This window comes from Triticum urartu, chromosome 2 (assembly GCF_003073215.2).
Source record: "Triticum urartu cultivar G1812 chromosome 2, Tu2.1, whole genome shotgun sequence".
Taxonomy (NCBI): Eukaryota; Viridiplantae; Streptophyta; class Magnoliopsida; order Poales; family Poaceae; genus Triticum; species Triticum urartu.
In genome coordinates, this window is record NC_053023.1 from 543736626 (window position 1) to 543761873 (window position 25248).

Sequence of the window (25248 nt, forward strand, 5' to 3'; positions counted from 1 at the left end):
TATAATTTTAAATTTCGGCGAAGCCCCTAGTATTCGGAAGGCCGAATTCGAGGCGCGATACACGCCTTAAGCCGGACAGGGCCGACTCCTTGCTCTAAGCGGCATAAGTCTTTAGGGACTTGAAACCTCTCGAACAGCGACTAGTCTCTCGCCTTATCATGATAGTCAGTTTTAGCTTTCTCTGCTGAGGTGCTTAGCCCAGCAGAACCGGGGCACAATTGCGGTAGTTCTCCCAGTGCTACCTTAGCCGATATAGCGGAACGTAAGGTAGCAAAACATGGGAGCCGGGCAAACCCAACTATTGACCCAAGACATGATTCGGAGCTGATGCATATAATGCTATAAGTTCGGGGTGCCGCACTGTCGAAAGTGTTCAGACTTCTCATGCCGTATTGTGGGGTATGCTTAAGCACCTAGCATATTGGCCATACCAGAGTGTACGGGTGCTAGATGTCGTGAATGAACATATATATAAAAAGGAGGAATGCAATAATAGTCTTAATGCTATGCATTGTTCATTCAAAAAGGTGTGTTAAAGCAGAATGATACAATTAGTGCGATAAGCAAAAAGTAGGACTGTTTGACATGTCCCTTCCAAGGGCAAGCTGAGGAATAGTATTAAAGCAAATATTTCACTCGTTATCGTAATCCACCTGGGAGTTCCGTGGTGTGACGTAGCTTTCTGCCTCCTTGGATGCTGCATCATGTGTTCGGCAATCGCGCTGCCGGACAGGGTTTCCAGAGATTGAAGTCCTGAAAGAGAAAAATAACAAAGTGGGAAGCCCCTAGTGTGGTTTAAGCCGCGACTTGGGGTGTGCCGCCGTCGTGCCCCCTCCCCGCCTGTGCCCATGGTATTTTTAATGCGTAATTATGTACGCGTGGCATGGATTTCGCCGTTTGGCTGGGACCAGGGTGGGGGCCGCATTGCTATGCGAGCTCGGAACATGCCAGGCGGTCCTGTTGCCGATTACTCCGGGCGCGCTTGAAGGTGTTCGGGTCCTTAATCGCCGAACTAGTGGATTGCCTTAAGAGGCTGCTTTGTGCTTCTGCTGCGAGGGCCGCAGTGTGCTCCTCCGTGCGGAGAGAGCGCTCTGTGTTTCCATTGACTGTGATTACCCCCCATGGTCCTGGCATCTTGAGCTTGAGATATGCATAATGCAGTACCGCATTAAATCTTGCGAATGCGGTTCGCCCTAGCAGTGCATGACAGCCACTTCGGAACGGGACTATGTCGAAGATTAACTCTTCGCTTCGGAAGTTATCCGGAGATCCAAAGACCACTTCTAGTGTTACTGAGCCTGTGCAATGGGCCTCTACACCTGGTATGACACCTTTAAAGGTCATTTTGGTGGGTTTGATCCTTGAGGGGTCTATACCCATTTTGCGCACTGTGTCCCGATAAAGCAGGTTCAGGCTGCTGCCGCCGTCCATTAGGACTCGAGTGAGGTGAAATCCGTCAATGATTGGGTCGAGGACCAATGCGGCGAATCCGCCATGACGGATACTAGTGGGGTGGTCCCTGCGATCGAAGGTGATCGGACAGGAAGACCATGGGTTGAACTTTGGGGCGACTGGCTCCAACGCATATACGTCCCTGAGCGCACACTACCGCTCCCTCTTGGGGATGTGTGTTGCGTATATCATGTTCACTGTCCGCACTTGTGGGGGGAACCTCTTCTGTACTCCGGTGTTCGGCTGCCGGGGCTCCTCCTCGTCATCGCTATGTGACCCCTTATCTTTGTTTTCGGCATTTAGCTTGCCGGCCTGCTTGAACACCCAACAATCCCTGTTGGTGTGATTGGCTGGCTTGTCGGGGGTGCCGTGTATTTGACACGAGCGATCAAGTATACGGTCCAAACTGGACGGGCCCGGAGTGCTTCTTTTGAATTGCTTTTTCTGCTCACAGGGTTTAGAGCCTTTGAATCCGGCATTGACTACCATATCCTCGGTATTGTCGCTGTTACTGCGGCGCTTATGCTTGTTGCGACGTGACCTGCCATTGCCGTCCTTGGTATCCGAAGTACCATGGTTCTTTGATATGTTATTACTGCGAGCCAGCCAGCTGTCTTCTCCCGCGTAAAAGCGGGTCATGAGTGTCGTGAGGGCTGCCATAGATTTCGGCTTTACCTGACCAAGGTGCCGGGCTAGCCACTCATCGCGGATGTTGTGCTTGAAAGCTGCTAGGGCCTCTGCATCCGGACAGTCGACGATTTGATTTTTCTTTGTTAGGAACCGTGTCCAGAATTGCCTGGCCGATTCCTCTGGCTGCTGAATTATGTGGCTCAAGTCATCGGCATCTGGTGGTCGCACGTAAGTGCCCTGAAAGTTGTCGAGGAATGCGGCTTCCAGATCTTCCCAACAGCCAATGGACTCTGCTGGCAAGCTGTTGAGCCAATGCCGATCTGGTCCTTTGAGTTTGAATGGGAGGTATTTAATGGCATGTAGGTCATCACCGCGGGCCATGTGGATGTGCAGGAGGAAATCCTCGATCCATACCGTAGGATCTGTTGTGCTATCATATGATTCTATATTTACGGGTTTGAAACCCTCTGGGATTTGATGATCCATTACTTCGTCTGTGAAGCATAAGGGGCGTGCAGCACCTCTGTACTGGGCTATATCGCGACACAGCTCGAATGAGTCTTTCCCGCTGTGTTCGGCCGAGCTGGACTTACTTTTACTGTATCCAGCGTGGCGATTATCGTCTCGCATACTGGCGCGCCCTCGTGATCCGTAGATCGATCTTGCATGTTTTGCTTTGTCCTCCAATACGTCTCGCAGGTATGGCGTATTTCCCCATGCCTTTTTATTTGAATGACGTCGGGGTGTGGGTTGAGCTTTTGGCTGGAATGTCTCTCTGTCGCGGCCATGAGGTGGCCGATCAGCCGCGTCATATGCCGGGGATGTAGGTTTTGGTGCTTCCTCCTCCAGTCGGGGTAGAAACCTGCATTTTGGGTAACTCTTGGAGGGGCGTTCGAGTTTATACTTTTCGGCCGCCAGGACTTCAGTCCATCTGTCAGCTAGCAGATCTTGATCAGCTTGAAGCTACTGCTGCTTTTTCTTAAGGCTATTTGCCATGGCTATAAGCCTGCGCTTGAAGCGCTCTTGTTCGAGGGGATCCTCTGGCACGACGAATTCGTCATCGCCGAGGCTTGCCTCGTCTTCGGAGGGGGGCATGTAATTATCATCCTCCGCCTCTCCATCTGCCGCTCTCTCGGGAGGGCTGGCTCCTCCATCCTCCTGCTCTAAATCTTGCTGGAGGGGATTGTTGTTGTCTTCGGCACTGTCCGGAGTGCTATTATCTCTGGTGCCGATATCACCACTTTTTCCTTAGCGGGACTTAGAGCGGCGCCGCTGACGCCGGCGCTTGGGTTGCTTCTTGGAGGGTTCATCCTCTGTTGTCTTGTCGCCATTGCCTTCTTTGGATGTGTCCACCATCTATATATCATATGATGAGGTGGTTGTCCAGTGCCCTGTGGGTAGTGGTTCCTCTTCGACTCCCGCATCGTCGTCCATACCGTCGATGTCTTCGGAGTCGAAGTCGAGCATGTCGGTTAAGTCATGGACAGTGGCTACTAAGTGGGTGGTGGGTGGGCGGCGAATTTCTTCATCATCCGCATCCCAATCCTGCCGGACGTAGTTCGGCCAGGATCCTCCTGACAAGGAAAGAGACCTTAATGAGTTCAGTATGTCGCCGATGGCCGAGTGCTAAAAAATATCCGCGGAGGTAAACTCCAGGATCGGCGCCCAATGGGATTCGATGGGAACGGGCGCGGGCGGTTCGGAGTCCATTGCCGGAGAAGGATCTGGTACTTTGGCAACACGGCTCTCGTGAAGGGTAAGGTCGATATTCGGCTCGATCGCCGCAGAGGGTACGGCCTCCGTGACGGGGTCTATCCACCCGTCCACGAATGGCGAAACTGGCTCCAAATTGAGGGTCGGAGCGGCTGCCGGTGCGATCTCCTGAATATGGTTCGATGGTAGAGCTAAATCGTACTCATCGTGACCGCGTGGCGCACAAGGCAGGGGCTCGGAATCCGTCGAAGATCGAATCTCCACGGATATCGGCCGTGTAATTTAAGCTTCCAAAGCTGACCTGGTGGCCAGGGGCGTAACTTTCGATCTGCTCCGGATGGCCAAGCGAGTTGGCCCGCAGTGCGAAGCCGCCGAACACAAAGATTTGTCCGGGGAGAAAAGTCTCACCCTGGACCGCATCGCCATCGACGATCGTAGGAGCCATCAAGCCTAATGGCGATGACACAAAGGAACTCTCAATGGAAGCACCAATGTCGGTGTCAAAACCGGCGGATCTCGGGTAGGGGGTCCCAAACTGTGCGTCTAAGGCGGATGGTAACAGGAAGCAGGGGACACGATGTTTTACCCAGGTTCGGGCCCTCTTGATGGAGGTAAAACCCTACGTCCTGCTTGATTTATTCTTGATGATATGAGTATTACAAGAGTTGATCTACCACGAGATCGGAGAGGCTAAACCCTAGAAGCTAGCCTATGGTATGATTGTATCTTGTCCTACGGACTAAAACCCTCCGGTTTATATAGACACCGGAAAGGGCTAGGGTTACACAAGGTCGGTTACAAAGGAGGAGATATACATATCCGTATTGCCTAGCTTGCCTTCCACGCCAAGTAGAGTCCGATCCGGGCACGAGACGAAGTCTTCAATCTTGTATCTTCATAGTCCAACAGTCCGGCCAAAGGATATAGTATGGCTGTCCGGAGACCCCCTAATCCAGGACTCCCTCACTCCCTATCCCCGACGATTTCTGGGTCGTGTGGGAAGGACCCCCCTATCGTCCACACTCACTTGGCGATGGTTCCAAATGCCATCGCAGAAAGGGGTTAAAAACCGTTTGTTTAGGACCGACGCGCACCAATGTGTCTTAAGGGCTACGGTTGGCAACTTAAACTTGTCCACAAATCCCCTTGATATGTATGAATGCGATGCACCAGTGTCAAAAAGAACAAGGGTTGTAATTGACTTAATCAAAAACTTACCAATAACTATGTCAGGCCGCTCATCAACTTCCTCCATGTTGACATGATTCACCTATCCCCTGGTGAAAGGGTTGGGCTTCTTTCCAGAGCTTCCATTTCCATTACCATTCTTTGCCTCAGGACATTCATTGGCGTAGTGTCTGGTCTTCCCGCACTTGTAACAAATAATGTGACTTAGATCCTTCTTGGCGGGTGTTGCTGGGTTGGAACGACTCTGACTGTTATTTCCTCCACTCCCATTACCATTCTTAGGGCCACTATGGTTGTGTGAATTTCCTCCATTGTGAGAATGGCCTCCATGGTTATGTCCTCCATGGTTATGTCCTCCATGGGTGTGTCCTCCCATGTATGGGGAATAGCGGGGCTTCTGCTGAGCTCCATAGTTGTACTTCCCCTGTCCATACTTCTGCTTGTGGTTCTCTATCTGCTGTTGCTTGCCTTCAATCATGAGGGCCCTGTCTGCCAGCTCCTGGTAGTTGGTGAAAGTTTCCACCATCAATTTCATACTCAGCTCATCATTCAGTCTTTCAAGAAACTTCTCCTGCTTCGCGACATCTATGGTCACATCATCTGGGGCATAGTGGGCCAACTTGCTGAACGCATCAACGTACTGCCCCACAGTATGGTTCCCGTGGCGTAAGTTGCGGAACTCACGCTTCTTCAAACTCATGGCTCCAGCTGAGACATGGGCGGTGCGGAAGGCCTACTGAAACTGATCCCATGTAACATTGGCCACGGGGAATGTGGTGGTGTAGTTCTCCCACCATGAGGCTGCGGGTCCATCAAGATGATGTGCGGCAAAGCGCACCTTCTCCGCATCCGTGCATCTAGCAGTTGTTAGCTCTCTTCCGATCTTGCGTAGCCAATCATCAGCAACAATCGTCTCAGTGCTGCTAGAGAACACCGACGGATTCAACCTTAGGAAACGGGCTAGGTTGTCAACTGGGGGTGGTGGCGGTGGGTTGTTGTTGTTGCCTTGGTTCTGGACGAGCAACTTCATCAAGGCCTTCTGTTGCTGGATCAATCGGGTGATCTTCGGCGGGAAAATGAATTCGGGGTCACGTCTTGGAGGCATCTGATAGGTTAGAGGGGTGAGAACATAGTATAGTAAGGTCTAATGAGAGATTTCACTACCCATATGCACATGAGACAAACAATTCAATCCACACCACTCAATTCAAACAAGTACAATCGATCTAAGCTACTATTACAAGATCTCGCGAATGATTTCTAACTACTCGGAAGGATTCTAATAGTAATATGATGGGCGACTAGAAATTTTAATCGGTGGAAGACTCCATAATATCAGCTCCAGCTTCGTCTTCAAAATCATCATTGTCTTCATCACCACTATCTTCTTCATCATTAATGTCGGTGTCTGTGTCATCTGGTATGATGTAGTCTTCAGAAAGAATGTCCACTTCAGTTTCTGGTTTCACCACAGATATTCCTATCTTCTTCCTCAGGTCTTCATTTTGCTCCAGTAGCACGGCAATTTCCTCTTCGTATCCAATCGCGAGTTGCCTTGAGTTCCTCTTCTAGCTCCATATTCTGGGTCATCACCTTCTTGGTATCTATCATGTTAGCGCACATCTGATTCTCATATCGACGAATGTGCTGGTTCATCTCCTGTATGTAGGTGATACGTCTCCAACGTATCTATAATTTTTGATTGCTCCATGCTATATTATCTACTGTTTTGGACTATATTGGGCTTTATTTTCCACTTTTATATTATTTCTAGGACTAATCTATTAACCGGAGGCCCAGCCCAGAATTGTTGTTTTTTGCCTATTTCAGTGTTTCGAAGAAACGGAATATCAAATGGAGTCCAAACGGAATAAACCTTTCTGGAATGTGATTTTCTTCCTGAATATGACCCAGGAGACTTGGACCCTACGCCAAGGAAGCTTCGAGGTGGGCACGAGGTAGGGGGCGTGCCCTATACCCCAGGCGCGCCCCCACCCTCGTGGGCCCACCGAAGCTCCACCGACGTACTTCTTCCTCCTATATATATCTACGTACCCCCAAATGAATAGATATGGAGCCAAAACCTAATTCCACCACAGCGACTTTAGGTATCCACGAGATCCCATCTTGGGGCCTGTTCCGGAGCTCCACCGGAGAGGGCTGTCATCATGGAGGGCTTCTACATCATCATAGCCTCTCCGATGAAGTGTGAGTAGTTTACCTCCGACCTTCGGGTCCATAGTTATTAGCTAGATGGCTTCTTCTCTCTTTTTTGGATCTCAATACAAAGTTCTCCCCCTCTCTTGTGGAGATCTATTCGATGTAATCTTCTTCTTTTTGCGGTGTGTTTGTTGGGACCGATGAATTGTGGGTTTATGATCAAGTCTATCTATGAATAATATTTGAATCTTCTCTGAATTATTTTATGTATGATTGGTTATCTTTGCAAGTCTCTTCGAATTATCCGTTTGGTTTGGCCAACTAGATTGGTAGTTCTTGCCATGTGAGAAGTGCTTAGCTTTGGGTTCGATCTTGCGGTGTCCTTTCCCAGTGACAGAAGGGGCAGCAAGGCACGTATTGCATCGTTGCCATCAAGGATAACAAGATGGGGTTTATTTCATATTGCATGAATTTATCTCTCTACATCATGTCATCTTGCTTAAAGTGTTACTCTGTTTTTAACTTAATAATCTACATGCTGGATAGCGGTCGATGAGTGGAGTAATAGTAGTAGATGCAGAATCGTTTTGGCCTACTTGTCACGGACGTGATGCCTATATACATGATCATGCCTAGATATTATCATAACTATGCTCAATTCTGTCAATTGCTCAACAGTAATTTGTTCACCCATCATAGAATACTTATGCTCTTGAGAGAAGCCACTAGTGAAACCTATGGCCCCCGGGTCTATTCTCATCATATCAAACTCCATCACTTTAATATTGCTTTGCTTTTTTACTTTGCCTTTTACTTTTCACTTTGCATCTCTATACCAAAAATACCAAAAATATTATATCTATCAGATCTCACTCTCGTAAGTGAACGTGAAGGGATTGACAATCCCTAATCGCGTTGGTTGCGAGTAGCTATCGTTTTGTGCAGGTACGAGGGACTTGAGCGTGGCCTCCTACTGGATTGATACCTTGGTTCTCAAAAACTGAGGGAAATACTTACGCTACTCTGCTGCATCATCCTTTCCACTTCGGGGAAATCCAACGCAAGCTCAAGAGGTAGCAGTAGGCTGCAATAGATCCATCCTTCCTGGTGCGAATCATCTCCCATTGCTCATCCCGACGTCCACATGTCTGATAGATGGTGTCTTTGAGATCCTTGTTGTACACCTCGCATATGTGTCCAATGGTGATGTGGGCGGCCATGCACTTTCCTAAGCTCTAGGTTGGTGCATCAAAGGAAAACTCGATGGGCTCAGTAATTGGTGCAGAAGTCCTTCCAGGAACACGAACTTGAATCGTCTAGTGCTCCTCTTCTGGTAAAGTTGCAGTGAAGGTTGCGGTGAAGCTTGGTATGTCGATGTTCAGGTACTTAGTGACTTCCTTCAAGTGTCGTCCGAAAGGGGTGTCGTCATCCGGCTGAGTGAACTTGATCCTGGGGTCCGACATCTATAGAGTAGAAATAGAGAAGAATTAGAAATGAGTAGAGAAGAGTATCCTATGGCTTTTTCCTAGTGGTCGCGTCCTACAGTCAGTGTGTGCTCTAATACCATCTTGTAGCGACCCGATCCCAATGGATCGAAGTCTCTGTGCTTATGTGTCATCCCTGGATCGGTATGCTGACACACACAGTACTCGAGGAATTATAACAGAGTTCAATCACACATTATTACATCGAGGTCCTCATAAAGAGTACTTATTACAATAATATGGCTAAAGGCCATCCAATAAAAATAACTACAGAAGCTTCGAAGATAAATGAGTCCATCCAACTCCATGACAAAACTGAGTGCAAGACAACGACCTATCGCACCTCAATCCTCGTCTGAAAATTCTGCAACTTAGCCGTGTAGGTCAGCACATGGAATATGCTGGCAAGATCACATTATAGAGCAATGATGAACAATAGCTATCACTACATGCATATTTGGCTGGTGGAGGCTCTAAGTTTAACATTTGCATAAAGCTAAATTTTCCCTACAACAAAGGAATAAATTTTATTTACTACCAAGTTTATGCCATTATTGAGAAGGTTCCCCCAACTCAATCCCAAAATTAACAAGTAATATTAATAATAACCCAACAAATTCATTAAGTAAAGTGATGAGATCAACCAATAATTCAAATACCAGATACTCAAAATGTCCATAACCGGAGACATGACAAATCATGATTTGTTTGTACACTCTGCAGAGGTTGCGCACTTTTCCCCACAAGACTCGACCGCATCCATGATAGGAAGATCGAGACATAGCCTTTCTGAAGAGGTCCCCTTAACCGACTGATAGGTCGGTACACCTACAATTCCCCACCATCTGCTAGCCCATCATGGAAAGGTTTCCCACAACTTACTTAACTATGCCAGAGCCCATAATGGCTTGTGGCTGCACACGGAAGTTTCTAGGCATGAATGATCTTATGATCTCTTTGAGCCTGGGTGGCATTCCATTGGATGATCACACGGGTACCCTTTGATCTCCTAGGACAACACTGGATACCCCAGGTGCCCGCAACCAATCCACCCAGATGTGTATTAAAGTAGCCACCTTAAGTTTCCCTTGGTTATTATCTCTCTCAACTTGCATGATTCACACACACCAATCCCCCGTCCACGAGCATGGCTAAGTAATTTGAGCATAACGTATATTCCCGGGGTGATCAAAGGTATTAGGTTCCTACCTCATCAACTACACAACAATAACTACATGTTCCCAATCCTACTCATGCAATATTTAAGGGTGTAACTAATGCATAAAAACTGGGTAATAAAGGGTATGATCAAAATGTAACTTGCCTTGCTGACGATCGGTAATTCCTAGAGATTCTAGTAACAAGCTTCGCACTCCGGGAAATCTATCATAGACAAACAATAGCATACATAAGCACTCAAGCATAAAATTCGAAGAAAAGATTTTGGAAAACTTCGAAAACCGTCAAATAACTCTTGCAAACAGAAAACAATTTTCAACAGTATTATAATTATGTGCATTAGTTCTTAACATAAAGTTTAGATCAAGAGCTTCAATTTCCAAAAAGAATCAACTAAATCGGAGTTACGAAACTCAAGTTATGAACATAAGAAGTTCAAATTCAAATATGTTTGAAACCAAATTTTAAACTTTGAAAAATATGTTTAAGTTGGTTATCTGGATAGAGGGGATCATAACAAAGAAATCGGCGTTGGTTTCGTTGGATTTGGATAAGCGAGCAAAAAGTTGTGATCGTTTGAAAACTAGGGGCTAAACTGCGAAGAAAATATTTACGGATGGGCCAGGAATAAAACAGAAAAAGAAAAATCTATGGAACGAACGTCCACTACGGAAAACTAACAAACGAAATCATTCGCTACAGAAGCTTAATGAACAAGCGTTCGCTAGGTAACTAAACCAAAATAATAAACCACGTTTAAATAAAAACCGAACCCAAAAAAGAAATCCGGACCAGACCGGGTGCCGGTTTTACTGGTTCTGGCGGCGGTTCGGGTCGACGGCGGTGAGGCGGACGACGGACGGTGGGGACGGCTCCGGCGTTGAGTGGCTTCAGCGTCGGTCAGCGGTGGCGGTGGCTACGTGGGACGAGGCGATGGCGGCGACAACTAGCAGTGGCGGCGGTGGCTTGCGGCGGCGGCGGCTTTGCGGCGGCGGCTGCTGTTGCCGTTTGAGGGAGAGAGGGGGTCCGGGGCGGAGTATTTAAAGGCGAGGAGGGGGCGAGGCGGCTTGCGGGAGGTGCAAGGCAAGGCTGCAGCAGAGGCGGAGTTCAGCGCGGACACGGGCGCGATAGCGGTGTCGCTCGGGATTCCGTCCTGAGCTCGGAGGCGAGCACGCGGTGGATTGGGCCGGCTGGGCTGGGCGTGGCCTAGTTCGGTCGGCCTGAACTAAATTTTATTAAACATTTTTTTCAAAGAGACGGAAAAATACAAAAACCATAATAAAAATATTTTTAAAATTTTCAGAAAAATTCACATAATTACCTCCTAATGTTTGGACTAATGTGAACATTTTTCTGGACCTAAATGCCTAAAATAAAAACAAACATTTTAGTACAAATAACAGATAAATAAACTTGCAAATAAAAATCAAATAAAATATATTTTTATTCAAAATTAAATTTTCAATATTTCTTTGTTGTTTTTGAAGAAGACATATTATCTTCTCTCATTATTTTATTTATTTGAAATTATTGGGAAAAATATTTTGAATAAATCACTTTGATCTAATTTGCCAATTTTGAAAATTCAAAAATGGATTTTTGAGAAAACCCCCAACTCTCTCAATTGGTCCTTGAGTTGCTTAAGGTTTCTAGGATCAAAGTTCAAATAAAACAAATACCAAAATGCAGAAATGATGAATGGAAATGAATGATCTAAATAACATCCAAATTGAAAATTAGGATATTACAAATTTTGAGACATGCACCCTTCTCATTTACTTCACGACTATCAGTTATCAAAATCTTCTATGCTAAACACGCTAGTGGCGATTACCAAGCGATAAAAGTAAAGGTTTTGACCCCATTGAGAGTTTTTGTTTGATTATTTGAGAGAATAACTCTTTTTCTGTTTGGAATTTGGGACTGGGCATCCCTATTACCGCCCTTTTCTTGTGCAATGGCGAGTGAATAAACACTCGATCTGAGAATAACCCGCTTAGCATGGAAGATACCGACCACCTCCTGTCGTTCCATGAACGATCCAGACACACAAAAGGTTATTTTTTTAGAATTTTTTAGAGGTGGCACATGCAAATTTACTTAGGACGACAGGGTAATACCGCATATAGGTAGGTATGGTGGCCTCATCTAGAATAACTTTGGGTTCAATGTTTTTTATGTACAAGCAGAATTCCCACTTAGTACATGCGAAGGCTAGTGACGGTGTCCTGGACTAGGGGGTACTCAACACGTCATCTCCCGATCTGATAGATTGGGCCGAGGACCCCCGTGGTCGTATACTCATGGGCCAGTTCGGACAGCTGCCGCATACAAGGAAGATTCAACAAGACTTGGCGATCAAGACAAGGACTTCTCCCCACCGGCGTATTCGGCTAGGACTCTTGTTAACCTAGGCCTCTGGTGCATTATATAAATCAGGGCCAGGCTAGTCGATAGATCATATATACAAACAATCATACCATAGGCTAGCTTCTAGGGTTTAGCCTCTCCGATCTCGTGGTAGATCTACTCTTGTACTACCCATATCATCAATATTAATCAAGCAGGACGTAGGGTTTTACCTCCATCAAGAGGGCCTGAACCTGGGTAAAACATCGTGTCCCCTGCCTCCTGTTACCATCGATCCTAGACGCACAGTTCGAGACCCCCTACCCGAGATCCGCCGGTTTTGACACCGACATTGGTGCTTTCATTGAGAGTTCCGCTGTGTGATCGACAAAAGGATCGATGGCTCGCCTGCAGATCAACTGCGACTTCGGCGTCTTCGTCACCAGTTCGACTGGTCACCTTGGTTCGACCAAGAATTGCGCCCCGTGTTCGGATCACCATGTTCGGACGAGGGCCTTCATCAAACATCAACTCCGATCTCTATCAAGATCACGGAGGAATCATCTATGGAGCTCGGGGGCTCAACGTCAACATTGCCCTCAAGCGACCGTGCTTTTTTTGGACAGCGAACTCGTATCTGCCGCCACCACCTCCTCGAGTATCGCTCTGACGAACGCTTTGGTGGAATTGTGTGGAATTGAGTCTATAACAACCCTCGAAAATTTCATCGAGTTTCGATGGAGGAATCCCTGGAAATCCATGATATACCGGAGCCCTGTCAAATCTGGATGGGATTTTGGATGAGTTTAGGGCGTGGTGTCCAGCTTCTAGCTCAGACGTCCTTTGGAAGATCCAAGTGTTGATCGGCTGCGTAATTCTTATATCTAGCACCTCTCAAAATTTTAGCTCGATCCGACCGTCCAAACTCCGGGAACCTTCCGATTAGTGCATCACTTTTCGGATCTGTTTTCTGCGCGAAAACGAATCTGACCCAAGTTCATCTTTTTTATGAACGGGATTTCGGACATCCCTTTTGAAGGAAGTTTTGTATGGGGTATTGTGTTTTGTTCCCGAACACATCCCACTAACTTTAAGATCTTTTGAACATGATCTTCAACATCATGCTGGTGTCAAACCAGTCCGGCAATATTACTCCACGGCTGCCGACCTGCGCTAGACACATCGTCACTTTAGCCGAGCTCAACTTCTTCGGATCATCATCTTGGCAAGCCGAATAAGAGTCCGGCATCACGAAGGATAAATCATCATCAACATCGCCGCCCCACGGATTACACGGAGCGGGCATACCGGCATCACCGCACGGTCGCTTCATCAAGCCGGCATCGACCACGTCACGACCTGCACCGACAGGGCCGCACTATTGCTTCTTCAAGCTGGTGTCCATCACGCTGACCTACTTCGACTCATCGGCTGACCTCGAGGCTTCGACATCTCGGCCAGACCGGGGACTTCGCCATCTCTTCATCAACCTACTCCGGACACTTCGGCGTCACTAGCCGACCAGCTTTGTCACGTTAGTTGGGCCGAGGGCTTTGCCTCGGCGAGTCAACCTTTACCAGCATTGCCATGCCGTCGTTTTATCGCCCATCAGGCAATGGGTGCGCGGAGCGAGTCCCAATTTTGGGAATCACCTTCCTTCGGATTGCTACAACAAATAAACCAGGTGCTATTAATCCCAGTATTTTTTGCTTGTTTGGGTTCATTTTTCCCAAGGAATTATTACTTTGGTTTGTCCATGATATGTACACAGGTCTATCAAATGGTGACCGCATTAACGACGGTCGCGTGGTGGTTCGATCAGTTTCCGTACATAGTCCGGCGAACACCGCATCCGGAGCTCGGATCGACCTGTGAATTCAGGCTTTGCCACGCCTTTACTACATCACGCCGACGCCCTGCATTGACATTGACTTCGGCGCCAGGCCATATTTCTTCTATTCCTCACTTTGCATAAATTATTTATTATGCAACATTTTTTTTAATTATCATTATTACTATTATCTCCGGTTTGCACCATTTTTTATGAACAGGAAAATGATCCGGGGACTTCGGCGTCACTCTGCCGGTCTGCATTGACCGTGCTATGTCACCACTTTGGCGTGTCGAGCTCTCCGCTCTGCCACCTCAGGACCAGTTTGGGGGGTGGAACCTTGCCCCACATCAAGCTCAGACCGCGTCATCAATACCGAACACATTAACCAGCTAAGTCGCTTTCATGCTCAAAGCTTTAATTTCTAACTTGTGTTCGGTTCGACCAAGCATTATACTTTCTTGGAAAAAAGTTGCTTGTAAAAAATTTTCTTGTCCAAACTTTGTTTGTGACGCATAAATTCAAATACCCAATTCATTTGGGGGCTTCCTTCATGAAGCTTTTCCACTTCCATATGATTATACTTGTACGGCTTCGTTCCTTATTCGTGTATTACGCCACAATATGCACCATATTGACTTAAGCGATTTGCAAGCTGGGTTGCCTCGCTCCTGTGTTTACCCCTACGTTCCCGATTATTCGGCTAGGGAGTAAAGGGAGCACCTCTGCGATTGTCACGATCGGGTCACCCGAGCCGGACCTCAGACTGGGTGAAGCCGAAAGCTAGCGCTCTTATAGTTTTCAATGATGGTCGGCACACAACGGAACTCATGTGTACAAAAAATCTATTGCACAAGTCTCATAATAACAATGAGCACCGAAGAAAGGTATCGGTGGGGGTACTATTTTCTTCAAAGATGCTTCTTACACTTCGCGGTAATATAGCATAAGTTCCCTGAGCGCGCTTTGTCTGTTACAGCCTTATGACCTGATTGCCTGGTTATTGGAAACACCGTCGATACTCTCGACAGATGGAGTACATAACACTTTTCGGTCCTTGACCGAAGAGGGAGAAACCGACAGTCGGTTAAGACGCGTTTAAAGTTCGGTTGAACATAGATATGATATAAGTACTTCAGTACATGCAATCATTCTTCTACCCAAGTCACTTGGGGGCTCTTAAGTTTATTTGAGCCATTTTATAATAAGTGTTCTTCTTCTTAGTCATTGCAAAGTTTTATTATTATTATTTATCACTCCTTTTTTCGACGCGAGTGTGCGGTCACTAGCCGGGGAGCCTAATTTCTCTCTCAAAGCCGCTAGAGTTTAGTTTGCTAAACTGGCCTAATGAGAAGTACTCCGCCCTTGGGATAGGAGGTTGAAGTCGTAGGCTGGCCCGCTCGAAGTCTTGAGATAGGATGTATCATGTTAAAGCACGACAGAAGCACTTCCTTTTTTTAAGACCAATTTTCGGATTGGCACCGAACACTTGATCTTGTTCGGACGTCATGCTTTTACTGATGTTTCTTGGTTTTCCAAGCTTTTTGGCACTTTTAAAATATTTGTGCTTTTCCAGCATTAGTCTTGCAGTGCAACGCCGGACACCTTTAGGGACTCGGCAAAAACATTCTCAGATATTGCTATATATGCATCGGTTTCGAATTGTGTCTTCGGTCAATAGTTGGGTTGCCCGGCTCCTGCACTTGCTTCCTACGTTTCGTTTTGTTCGGCTAGGCGTGCAAAGGGAGAACCACTGCGATTGTGCTTCCAGCTCACATGGTTAAGCACCTCAGTGGAGAAAGCCGAAAACTGACTGTCACAATAAGCGTAAACTGGTCAGCGATCCGATGACTATGTTAAAAGACGGGCCGTTCATAACATTGGCCGAAGAGTTTACGGCTTGACCCCGACTGTCGCCGAACACTACCGGGGGCAATTAACTGGCCTCCCAAACTAAATCCTCGATATTTACATTAGAGCTGAGGTTTAATGATCATTCTTAGCATGACAACCCAAAGAAAGGAACCGATAGCGGGACTATTTTCTTTGGAAGACATTTCTTCTGTTAAACAGTAATATAACATATCTCTCTGTGTACCTTTGTTTATAAAAGAGTGAATTCCATTTTTTACCTTGTAGTTGTACATTTGTGACACATATTACCTTATTTAGCGGAACTTTTATCGAAATGTCAGATTTTGGAGACTTTTAACACGGTTTTACCCCAGTTTTACATTTTGTTTGTTTATGGTCGATAGGATCGGCATGTTGCGTCATTGATTTGTAAAAAAAACTGTAAGGATCGGAGGCCATCATTGGCGATCTTGTCCAAGCTTCTCTTGTCTATCTGTTCGACTCCTTGTGGCCGTTCACATGTTTTTGGATACAGGGCGTTACCTCACACCTTACCTGATGGACACGCATCAAAAAACAAGGGTCCAAAGATTTCAAAAGGGGTATTCTAGATGAATTTTCACTCGAAGGGGTAATTAGTGTCACAAATGTATAAATATGGGGTAAAAAGTGGAATTCACTCTTTATAAAACCGTATGGCCAGATTGCCTTGTTTGTTGTAAATCTTTGCCCTCATAAAGGCTTTATAAAGTAGGACAAACACTCCTCGGCTACTGGCCGAGGAGGTGGAAGCCGATGGTCGGTCAACAAAGTTTTGTACAATGCAGATCCGAGCATTAATGACATAAAGTACTTGGATACATAGAGTCATTACACATAATTTGTGATTTTACTATGGATATTGATCCTTAATTCGGCCACCCGTGCCCGCATTAAGGCTCTGGGGCTACTGGGCTTCGGGCTTATTATTTACAAATATTAAAGGGGCACATCGATCCCCTGATCTGGTGTTGCCACCCGACCAGTGTCTCGGGGGCTACTGCATTGCTTGTCCAATGCAGAAAATTTTATGTGCAATATAGTTTCCAAGGAGATTTTGATCCTCAGGTTGGTCGGCCGCACCCAACCTGAGTCTCGAGGACTGAGCACGCCGCTTTTAGTGTCCCGAAGTATTCTGCCAAGCTAGGACTTGATCCTCAGGCCGATTTTGCAAATCAACCTGAGTCTCAGCGGCTACTGGAATCAGCGGTCTTACGTCATCCTTCATGTGCATCTCGGGTTTTAGACCGATACACACCTTGAGGGCTACTGGCTATATATCTCGGCAGAGAATAAATTGCACCAATAAAAAATATTGACAAAGAATCGGCCCATAGTCGGGGTGGTGCACCACCTCGGAAGCATTCCGGCATAAAGCTCGAGCGCTAGTGGCTGGCTCCATAGAGGGAATTTCCGGCATTAAGCTCGGCTAAACTCCTTCAACTTTTTTGAACCAAGGTGATATGACACATCGGATATAGTCTGGCGTTGGAGCTTGGACACAGTCCGGCGTTGGAGCTCGGATACATTCCGGCGTTGGTGCTCGGCTGCAAAAGATACCTCTAATGCAGTCCAGCGTTGGAGCTCGGACGCAAGAGGACACTGCCTCCCGGGAACAACTTCAAACCCGAGGTGTGGCATAAAAATAACAAGGCATTGATAAAGGCCGGAAACTTAAAGGGGCTCCTCGGATACCCGACGTGTAAACCCATCGAATGCATTTCGGTGATCCTCAAGATCGAAGATAAAGAAGATTTGTTGAACAAGTTTTCAAGACCGACGACTGAAGATGAAGAACAGTTCAGAAGAATCGAGGAGCGTCCCTAACTTGAAGACCGGTTCAGGGGGCTACTGACGGTGTCCTGGACTAGGCGGTACTCAACACGTCATCTCCCGATCTGATAGATTGGGCCGAGGACCCCCGTGGCCGTATACTCATGGGCCATTTCGGACAGCTGCCGCATACAAGGAAGATTCAACAAGACTTGGCGATCAAGACAAGGACTTCTCCCCACCGGTGTATTCGGCTAGGACTCTTGTTAACCTAGGCCTCTGGTGCATTATATAAACCAGCGCCAGGCTAGTCGATAGATCATATATACAAATAATCATACCATAGGCTAGCTTCTAGGGTTTAGCCTCTCCGATCTCATGGTAGATCTACTCTTGTACTACCCATATCATCAATATTAATCAAACAGGACGTAGGGTTTTACCTCCATCAAGAGGGCCCGAACCTGGGTAAAACATCGTGTCCCCTGCCTCCTGTTACCATCGATCCTAGACGCACAGTTCGGGACCCCCTACCCGAGATCCGCCGGTTTTGACACCGACAGCTAGCAATTAGATTGAAAAGCGGCCAGCTAGAGAGCAACAATGGTCATAAACATGCATTATGAATAAGTAACATTGGACACTAGCATGAGTAGGATATGATCACCATGAACATAAATATCATAGATGCTATGTTGGTTTTGATTCAACTACATGCATGAACATGTGCCAAGTCAAGCCACTCGAACATTCAGAGGAGGACACCATATCACCATGCTACATCACAATCATTTTAACACAATGTTGATATACAAGATAAATCATTATCCACTCCCAGTGTCACAACCCTAGATCAACCCATGTTTGACTTTGCTTGCTCATCATGTCATCATGTTTAAATTCAAATGAATTTAAATTGGGGATGCTCAAACCCTAGCATCAAATGGAATTCAAATAGGTTCAACCTAAAAATATTTTCAATGAACCTAAAATGCTCTTCTAAATGTTCATCATCTTTGCCTTGGTCTAGGACCTCTGACAAAAATGGTGCACAATTTTCTAGGACAGCATAAGGTCACTGGATTAAATCATACTCTATTTGCATTTGGGCATTTAAATACTATAAAATATTTTAAATGTCCAAATAATCATAAACTAAAATGTTTACTGTTGGAAACATTCCAAACAATGGGCATGTGAAGTTTCATGATTTTTGAGTTAGTTTCAGTATTTTTAATAAAGCTCTAAAGTTGCAGAAAAATAGAAAAATAGAAAATAAAAGAGAGAGAAGAGAACCCACCTGGAGGCCCACTTACCTGGCGGCCAGCTGGTGGCCCAGCCCACCACTGCAGCTCCTGTCGTCTTCCTCCTCAGGCCAGTAGGCAGGGCGTGTGCCCGACGCGCGCGTGCACGCGCCGAGCCACCTCCTGCTTCTCCGGGGCGCCTTGAGCCTTCCGTAGTGCCACGCCACCCCCAAACCTGTTCAGATAGATCTATCCATCCCTCGCTCTCCCCCTCGCCCGTTTCCCGCCATGGCCGAAGCCTCCATGGACGCACCATCGTAATCCAGCAGCCACAACCACTGCCTCACCTCCCCGACGCATCCTAGAGCTCCGCCTCGACCTACTCTTCCTCCTCACTGCACCAAGTGAGACGGGAAGCTCCGTTTCGTCTTCACCATTGTCGTCTTCAAACTGCGGCCACCGAGATCGCCTCCGCCACCCCGGTTGCTCCGGTTGAGTGACAGAAATTACCATACCCCAAGTTTATGAACTACTGCATGAGGGTTTGTTGTAACTTCAAAGTTTATTGCTATGGTTAGATGTTATCTTAATTATTTTCTTGTATTTTCGATTCTTGCATAGAGTATAATATAAATATGTTGTTTGTTCAAGTAAGAAAATCACATTATCATAGATTCCACTGCACAACAAATTATCAAAGCAATGGACGTAACTCAATGAATCTTGATGAAATCAACTTAATGAAACTCCCGTGTGTTCTCGAGAACGACTTAATCCCTATAAGTAAAACCACCAGCTTGTCCTTACCACAATTAGGGATTGGCCCACTTGCTGCACCATTGTACTTTGTTACTATTTACTTTCTTGCAATTACTCTCTCTTTTGAACAAACCATGAAACACCCTTTGTAGTTTTACAATGAACTCTTGCTAGTTTCCATCAACCAATTTTTTCCGGTCCTCATTGAGTTTGACACTCTTACTTATCAAAAAGGTTACGATAGATCACCTACACTTGTGGGTTATCACCTATCTCTCATTGTGTTGCTAGTTTATTGTGGTGACAAATTTGAGTTCGAGAATATGATACAATGGGTTGATCTCCAAAAGTGAAGCTAAAATCATGTGTATAGTGGTAATCTCACCATCCAATAGTAAATAAGTTATATTGGAAACCTATCCACTTCTAGTCCTTCTAACCAAACAATGGCTATCCATCCCACCCAAACAGACAAAACATGCATTATCCCTAACCAAGTGGCTGGAGACATTCTCAGTCAATATCAAGGTTTATCATCATTCAATGTTAAATCATACATGGCTCTCATAATAGATTCGTAAGGAGGCTTAACTCTCTTTCTTGGGAAGTGTTCCATACCTTTCTTCAACGAAAGTTGGAACCATATATTGCCTTCATATCAATGATTGCACCTACTATTCTTAAAAAGGGTCTTCGAAGTATTTTAGGACATGTAGGGTTACATTCAATATTCAAAATAATAAAATATACAGGAACATAATTTCTGTATGCAATTATAAGCACATCATTTATTCTTCACATAGGTTTCTTAATAGTTGAATCCACAAGGTGCAAATTTAATGAACATTCAGACATATCATTCAAACCAAGAACATCATATAGGGCTTTAGCCCACTACTGCAGGATGGTCCAAACGCGACAGTCGAATCAGATACCCTTCGACGAAACTGTGTGCGATGCCATAATCACAAACGGTGGTGTAAAAAACCGTCAAAAAAGGTGCAAAACGTTTGCAATGGAGGATGCATCAAACACGGTTCAGAATTTAGTTGCGTGTGCGATGCAGGGCATACGGTTCAGCTCAATGAACTGTTTGTGATGAGGAGGTACAAAATAAACGGGCAGCTAGATGAAGGCATGTGTGATATACATCATACGGTTCACTGGGATGAACTGTGTGTGATTAGGCAACACAATGGAAACGGTTGAACTGAACAAGATGTGTGTGATACGCGGCAAATAGGTCTGTAATCTGAAATGTGTGCGAAGACCAATAATAACACAGACGATTTCTGCTAATAAGCCGTGTGAATTGCTCTGTCTATAGTAGAATAACATGTATATATATATAACTAAAATAAACATCCAATTACATAAGTGACTATACAGATCATTCACGCACACCTCAATAAACAATTGCATGCATTCTAAAGTAGGAGAAACGATCATCTAGTCATCCACTTCTTGTGAGGCTCCCGCCACTGCTATGTGGCTCGATCCCTCGTCTTGGTTAGGAAGAAGACAGTTCCTCATGTCAACGATCTTCCTGTACATCTTGTAGCTTGTGTACGCGTCCATTGCCGCGTACTTGACATGTTGTTCATCCAGTCTCTTATGCCACACACTGTGCCAGGCGTTCCTGTCCTTATTGGTCTCTTTCTTCGTGTTCACATAGTAGGGGTTGATGATGGCCGAGGCGAGGTCAACCATGGAGTTCAATTTGCTTTTGTCGCTGCCCCAGACCTTGTGGTGGTGCTGGATGTTGACAAGATTCGGGCATTTCAAGTCACTAACCTTGAGCGCTTTTAGATCGTTAGTGGTGTCAACCGTAGCGAAACTGTAGTCGGATCTGTTGATAAACCTGGAGAAACGCTCGCAAGGCCTTATCGAAAGGTGGAAGTGGTAGACAAGGACGTCATGTTGCACGCACAACTGGGCGACGGCAACCTTCTGATCGTGTCCGGCACGACCGATGGTGCACTCGAGGTCGATGCCGACCACTCGGTACTTGTCCTCGGCAAGGAACTTCTCCATAGTTTGGATGGAGCTCTCCACCGAGACCGAATCGTTCGTGTACACCACCGAGAGGGCCTTCCCCCTCACGTGGGTGTCCACTACGTGATGCGTGGTGAACTGCCCCCCGTTGTCGTTGTCGGCCGCTGGGAGCGCCATTGGAGCCACGGGGAGCACCATTGGAACCGATGGATGTCCTCTCTGTATGTGTCCTCGTGGGTGTGCTTATTGTGACGTGTGAGACGAGAGATGAAGGTAAATGGTCGCAGGAATAAAAGGGGGCCGAGCGGCGTGGATTCTCGGCGCGTCCTCGTGGCAGTTTTTGCAGCGGGTAAATGCATCGTCGCGCCGCGCCCGGCGCAACCGCTTGCACACGAACGTGCGTGATCGTGCGTCGGCCCAAAACACCGGTAGCGCGCATGGAGGGATGAGGGCAGAGCACCCGGAGGGACGCGAGAGCAGAGCACGCGCGGCGGGACGCGAGAAGAGCGTGCCGCGGCCGCCTGAACCGCAACCAACCACACGCATGGAGTAGTTGAACACGCAGCAAATGGTCGCCTACAAGCCGGCCAATAGTTGTGTCGCTGTGTAGAGAGCGGTCGTGTTGTACCACCTCCGTCTAGTCTATAGTCTCCTTTATATTCCGTGCCATACTTTGCCATCAAATTTAACCAACAAAATGTTAATGCATGTTTTAAAAATTATATAATTGGAAACTATGTTCAAATACAAATCCAACTATATAATCTTTGGCGACATGCATTCGTATTTTATTAGTTAAATCATACTTATAAGCCAGGACGGTGGTATAGTAGGTAATTAAATCACAAACATTTTTTTATTAACCGTATGTGTATGTGGCCATTCGTCCTCCTCTCGCACGTCTTCTCACCCCGCTGCCGCAGACGACTTACAGCGCAAGCTTGCGCAGCGCGCGGGGGCGTTCTTTTTGCCAAATGGTGGCGCCAATGAATCGTCAGTGAGCCCGTTCCCGCGCAACCTCGCAGGTTCCCGCGCAAGCTTCGCACCCGACTCAGTGAAATCCCCCAAAATCCCAATGCTTACCGGCTAGTTAAAAACCCTCATGGCCAGCGAGTCCTGCGTCGCATTTTCCCCACCATCCCTGTAGCTTATCTCGTCTGCTTCTCCCACATTTGCCAATGGCACCGGTTCATCGTCGTCTCTCAGCCACTCCACCATCATCAGAGGACAGCTCCAGCTGGGAGGCTACACCACGGTGGTGGCGCAGTCCCCGCCGTAGTGTAGTGCGCGTGGCGTCCCTGTTGGGTGTGCACGGGACACCCACCACACGCTCCGCCGCCGGTGCCCGTTTGCAGCTGTTTCCGGCCACCGCTGTTGCCACACCACCGTCGAAAGACAGGGCCATCGCCCGCTCTACCGCCGCGGCCAGAAGGCGGGAGATGGCCGTCGTGGCCGCCACCCCACTACCGGCCACTGTGGTCATCACCTGCTCCGCCACCGCGGCCCGAAGGCGCGAGGTGGTGGTCGTGGCCGCTACCCCGTCGTCGGCCGCCGTGGCCGCCAGCCCACTGTCGAACGCCGGGGTCATCACCCGCTCCGCCACCGCCGCCCGAAGGCGGTAGGCGGAGGTGGATGCCCGCACTAGCGACAGCGACCTTGTGCGTTACACCGAGTTCCTACGGGAGGAGGAGGAGCGCCTCGTCGAGCACGCAAAGAGCCTTACCGCTGGAGTGGCAGCGGCACACGCCGCCTAAGAGGCGAGGAATCGGGAGATCTATGAGGAGAACACTGCTCGAGAGGGTCGTCTGGAGCGGCAGAGGGCGTTCGAGGCGAGCGTGACTGAAGTTGCATTAGCGGCAGGCACCGCATTACGGTTGACCAGCTCGTCGGTAGGCTCCTCCTCCTCCGCCTCTTATCGAGCACGCTCAGTAGAGGAGAGGCAACCGGAAGTAGTACAAAGCCCCTCCGTAGTAGTAGTATTTAGGGGCTATTTTCTTCAGTTCATCTGACTATAGATGTGGTGGAACTGTACAACGTACTTCAAATTAGCTAGTATATATAGTTGAACTAGCTATTTCAGTACGTGGTTGGCAACAATTGGGGAAAATTTTGGTTGGTTCAGTTGTCGAGTTGAACTATTTGTATAAATTAAGAACGACTGCTTAATCTATGAGTGAAATATATGCTTAATTACTGAATTTTAGTTGCAAAATTAGATATTGCTAGTGATTTTTAGCTTCATATTTTGACAAATCACAGTGTTACAAGGATTGACAAATCTTACCAAATTGTTTGTACGTGGTTCCACATGGGTCATCCAAACAATCGTTTGTGTTGAAGGGATGCACAAATCCCACGTTGCTCTCACTTTGCATATGGGTGTTCTATCTAAAACATTTGCGATCAAGAGCTGCAGAAATCCTGCTCGGCACATTTTCTCCTGGCTTCCTGGGGAAGCTGTCGGTTTGCATATGAGTGTTCTAACTAAAACGTTTGCGATGAGTGTTTTATATTTAAAAAGCAAATTAAACTACGGCTTGGGCGCCATTAATGGAGAGGATGCGAGCAAGGGGGAGGCCATGGAAGTCAAAGGGCTCGCTTCCGAGTGAGCATGCGCAGCGTACAGCTCGCATGCTTCCCGATGAGCCTGCACACTCAAGGACAACTTGCACGCCTCTCGGTCAGCCTGCGGACGGGACAACGCTCGCACGCCTCCTGTTCAGTCAAGGTCAAGCAGTTGTCCGCACGGCACCTCCTACAGTCATTAAAACCAAGACACGTGGCATCACGTGAATGGTTAACAGAATTTTGGATTTACTAGAATTTAAAAACCAGGCATCTCAATGTTTTGCCGGCAATCAACGGTGCCCTGGTGTTTGAAATTCATTCCCATTTCTTGCATGGGACCTAAGCATGCACCCAAGGACACATATTTGATTTTTCAACCAATTTATATGCACTGGTGCATGTGCATGTAGTTCAAATTTGAATTATGCACATAAATGCATTGAAAACTCAGTTAATGCATAAAAATGTCCAAACGAACACCAAAAAATCACAAAAAATCACACAACACTCCTGTTGTTCTATGTTGAAACGAGAAAGAAATTTGAAAGCAATAAGAGGCAATGGATATTGTTTCGTCCACAAAGGTGGGACGTTCCCTACCGAAAACCATCAAGCTTGTTGTGAGAAGCTCCGGTTAGTGAGAAGCATATACCCAAACCTGCTCCAAATGCGACAAATTTTGTACCACGACATGTTGATGCCGCTCCATGATAGCATGCCAAGTTTCATGAATTTTAGACGAGTTTTGGATTTACTAGAATTTTAAAACCATGCATCTCAATGTTTTGCCGGCAATCAACGGTGCTCCGATGTTTGAAATTCATTCCCATTTCTTGCATGGGACCTAAGCATGCATCCAAGGACGCAAATTTGATTTTTCAACCAATTTATATGCACTAGAGCATGTGCATGCAGTTCAAATTTGAATTATGCACATAAAATGCATTGAAAACTCAGTTAATGCATAAAAATGTCCAAACGAACCCCGAAAAATCACAAAAAATCACACAACACTCCTGTTGTTCTATGT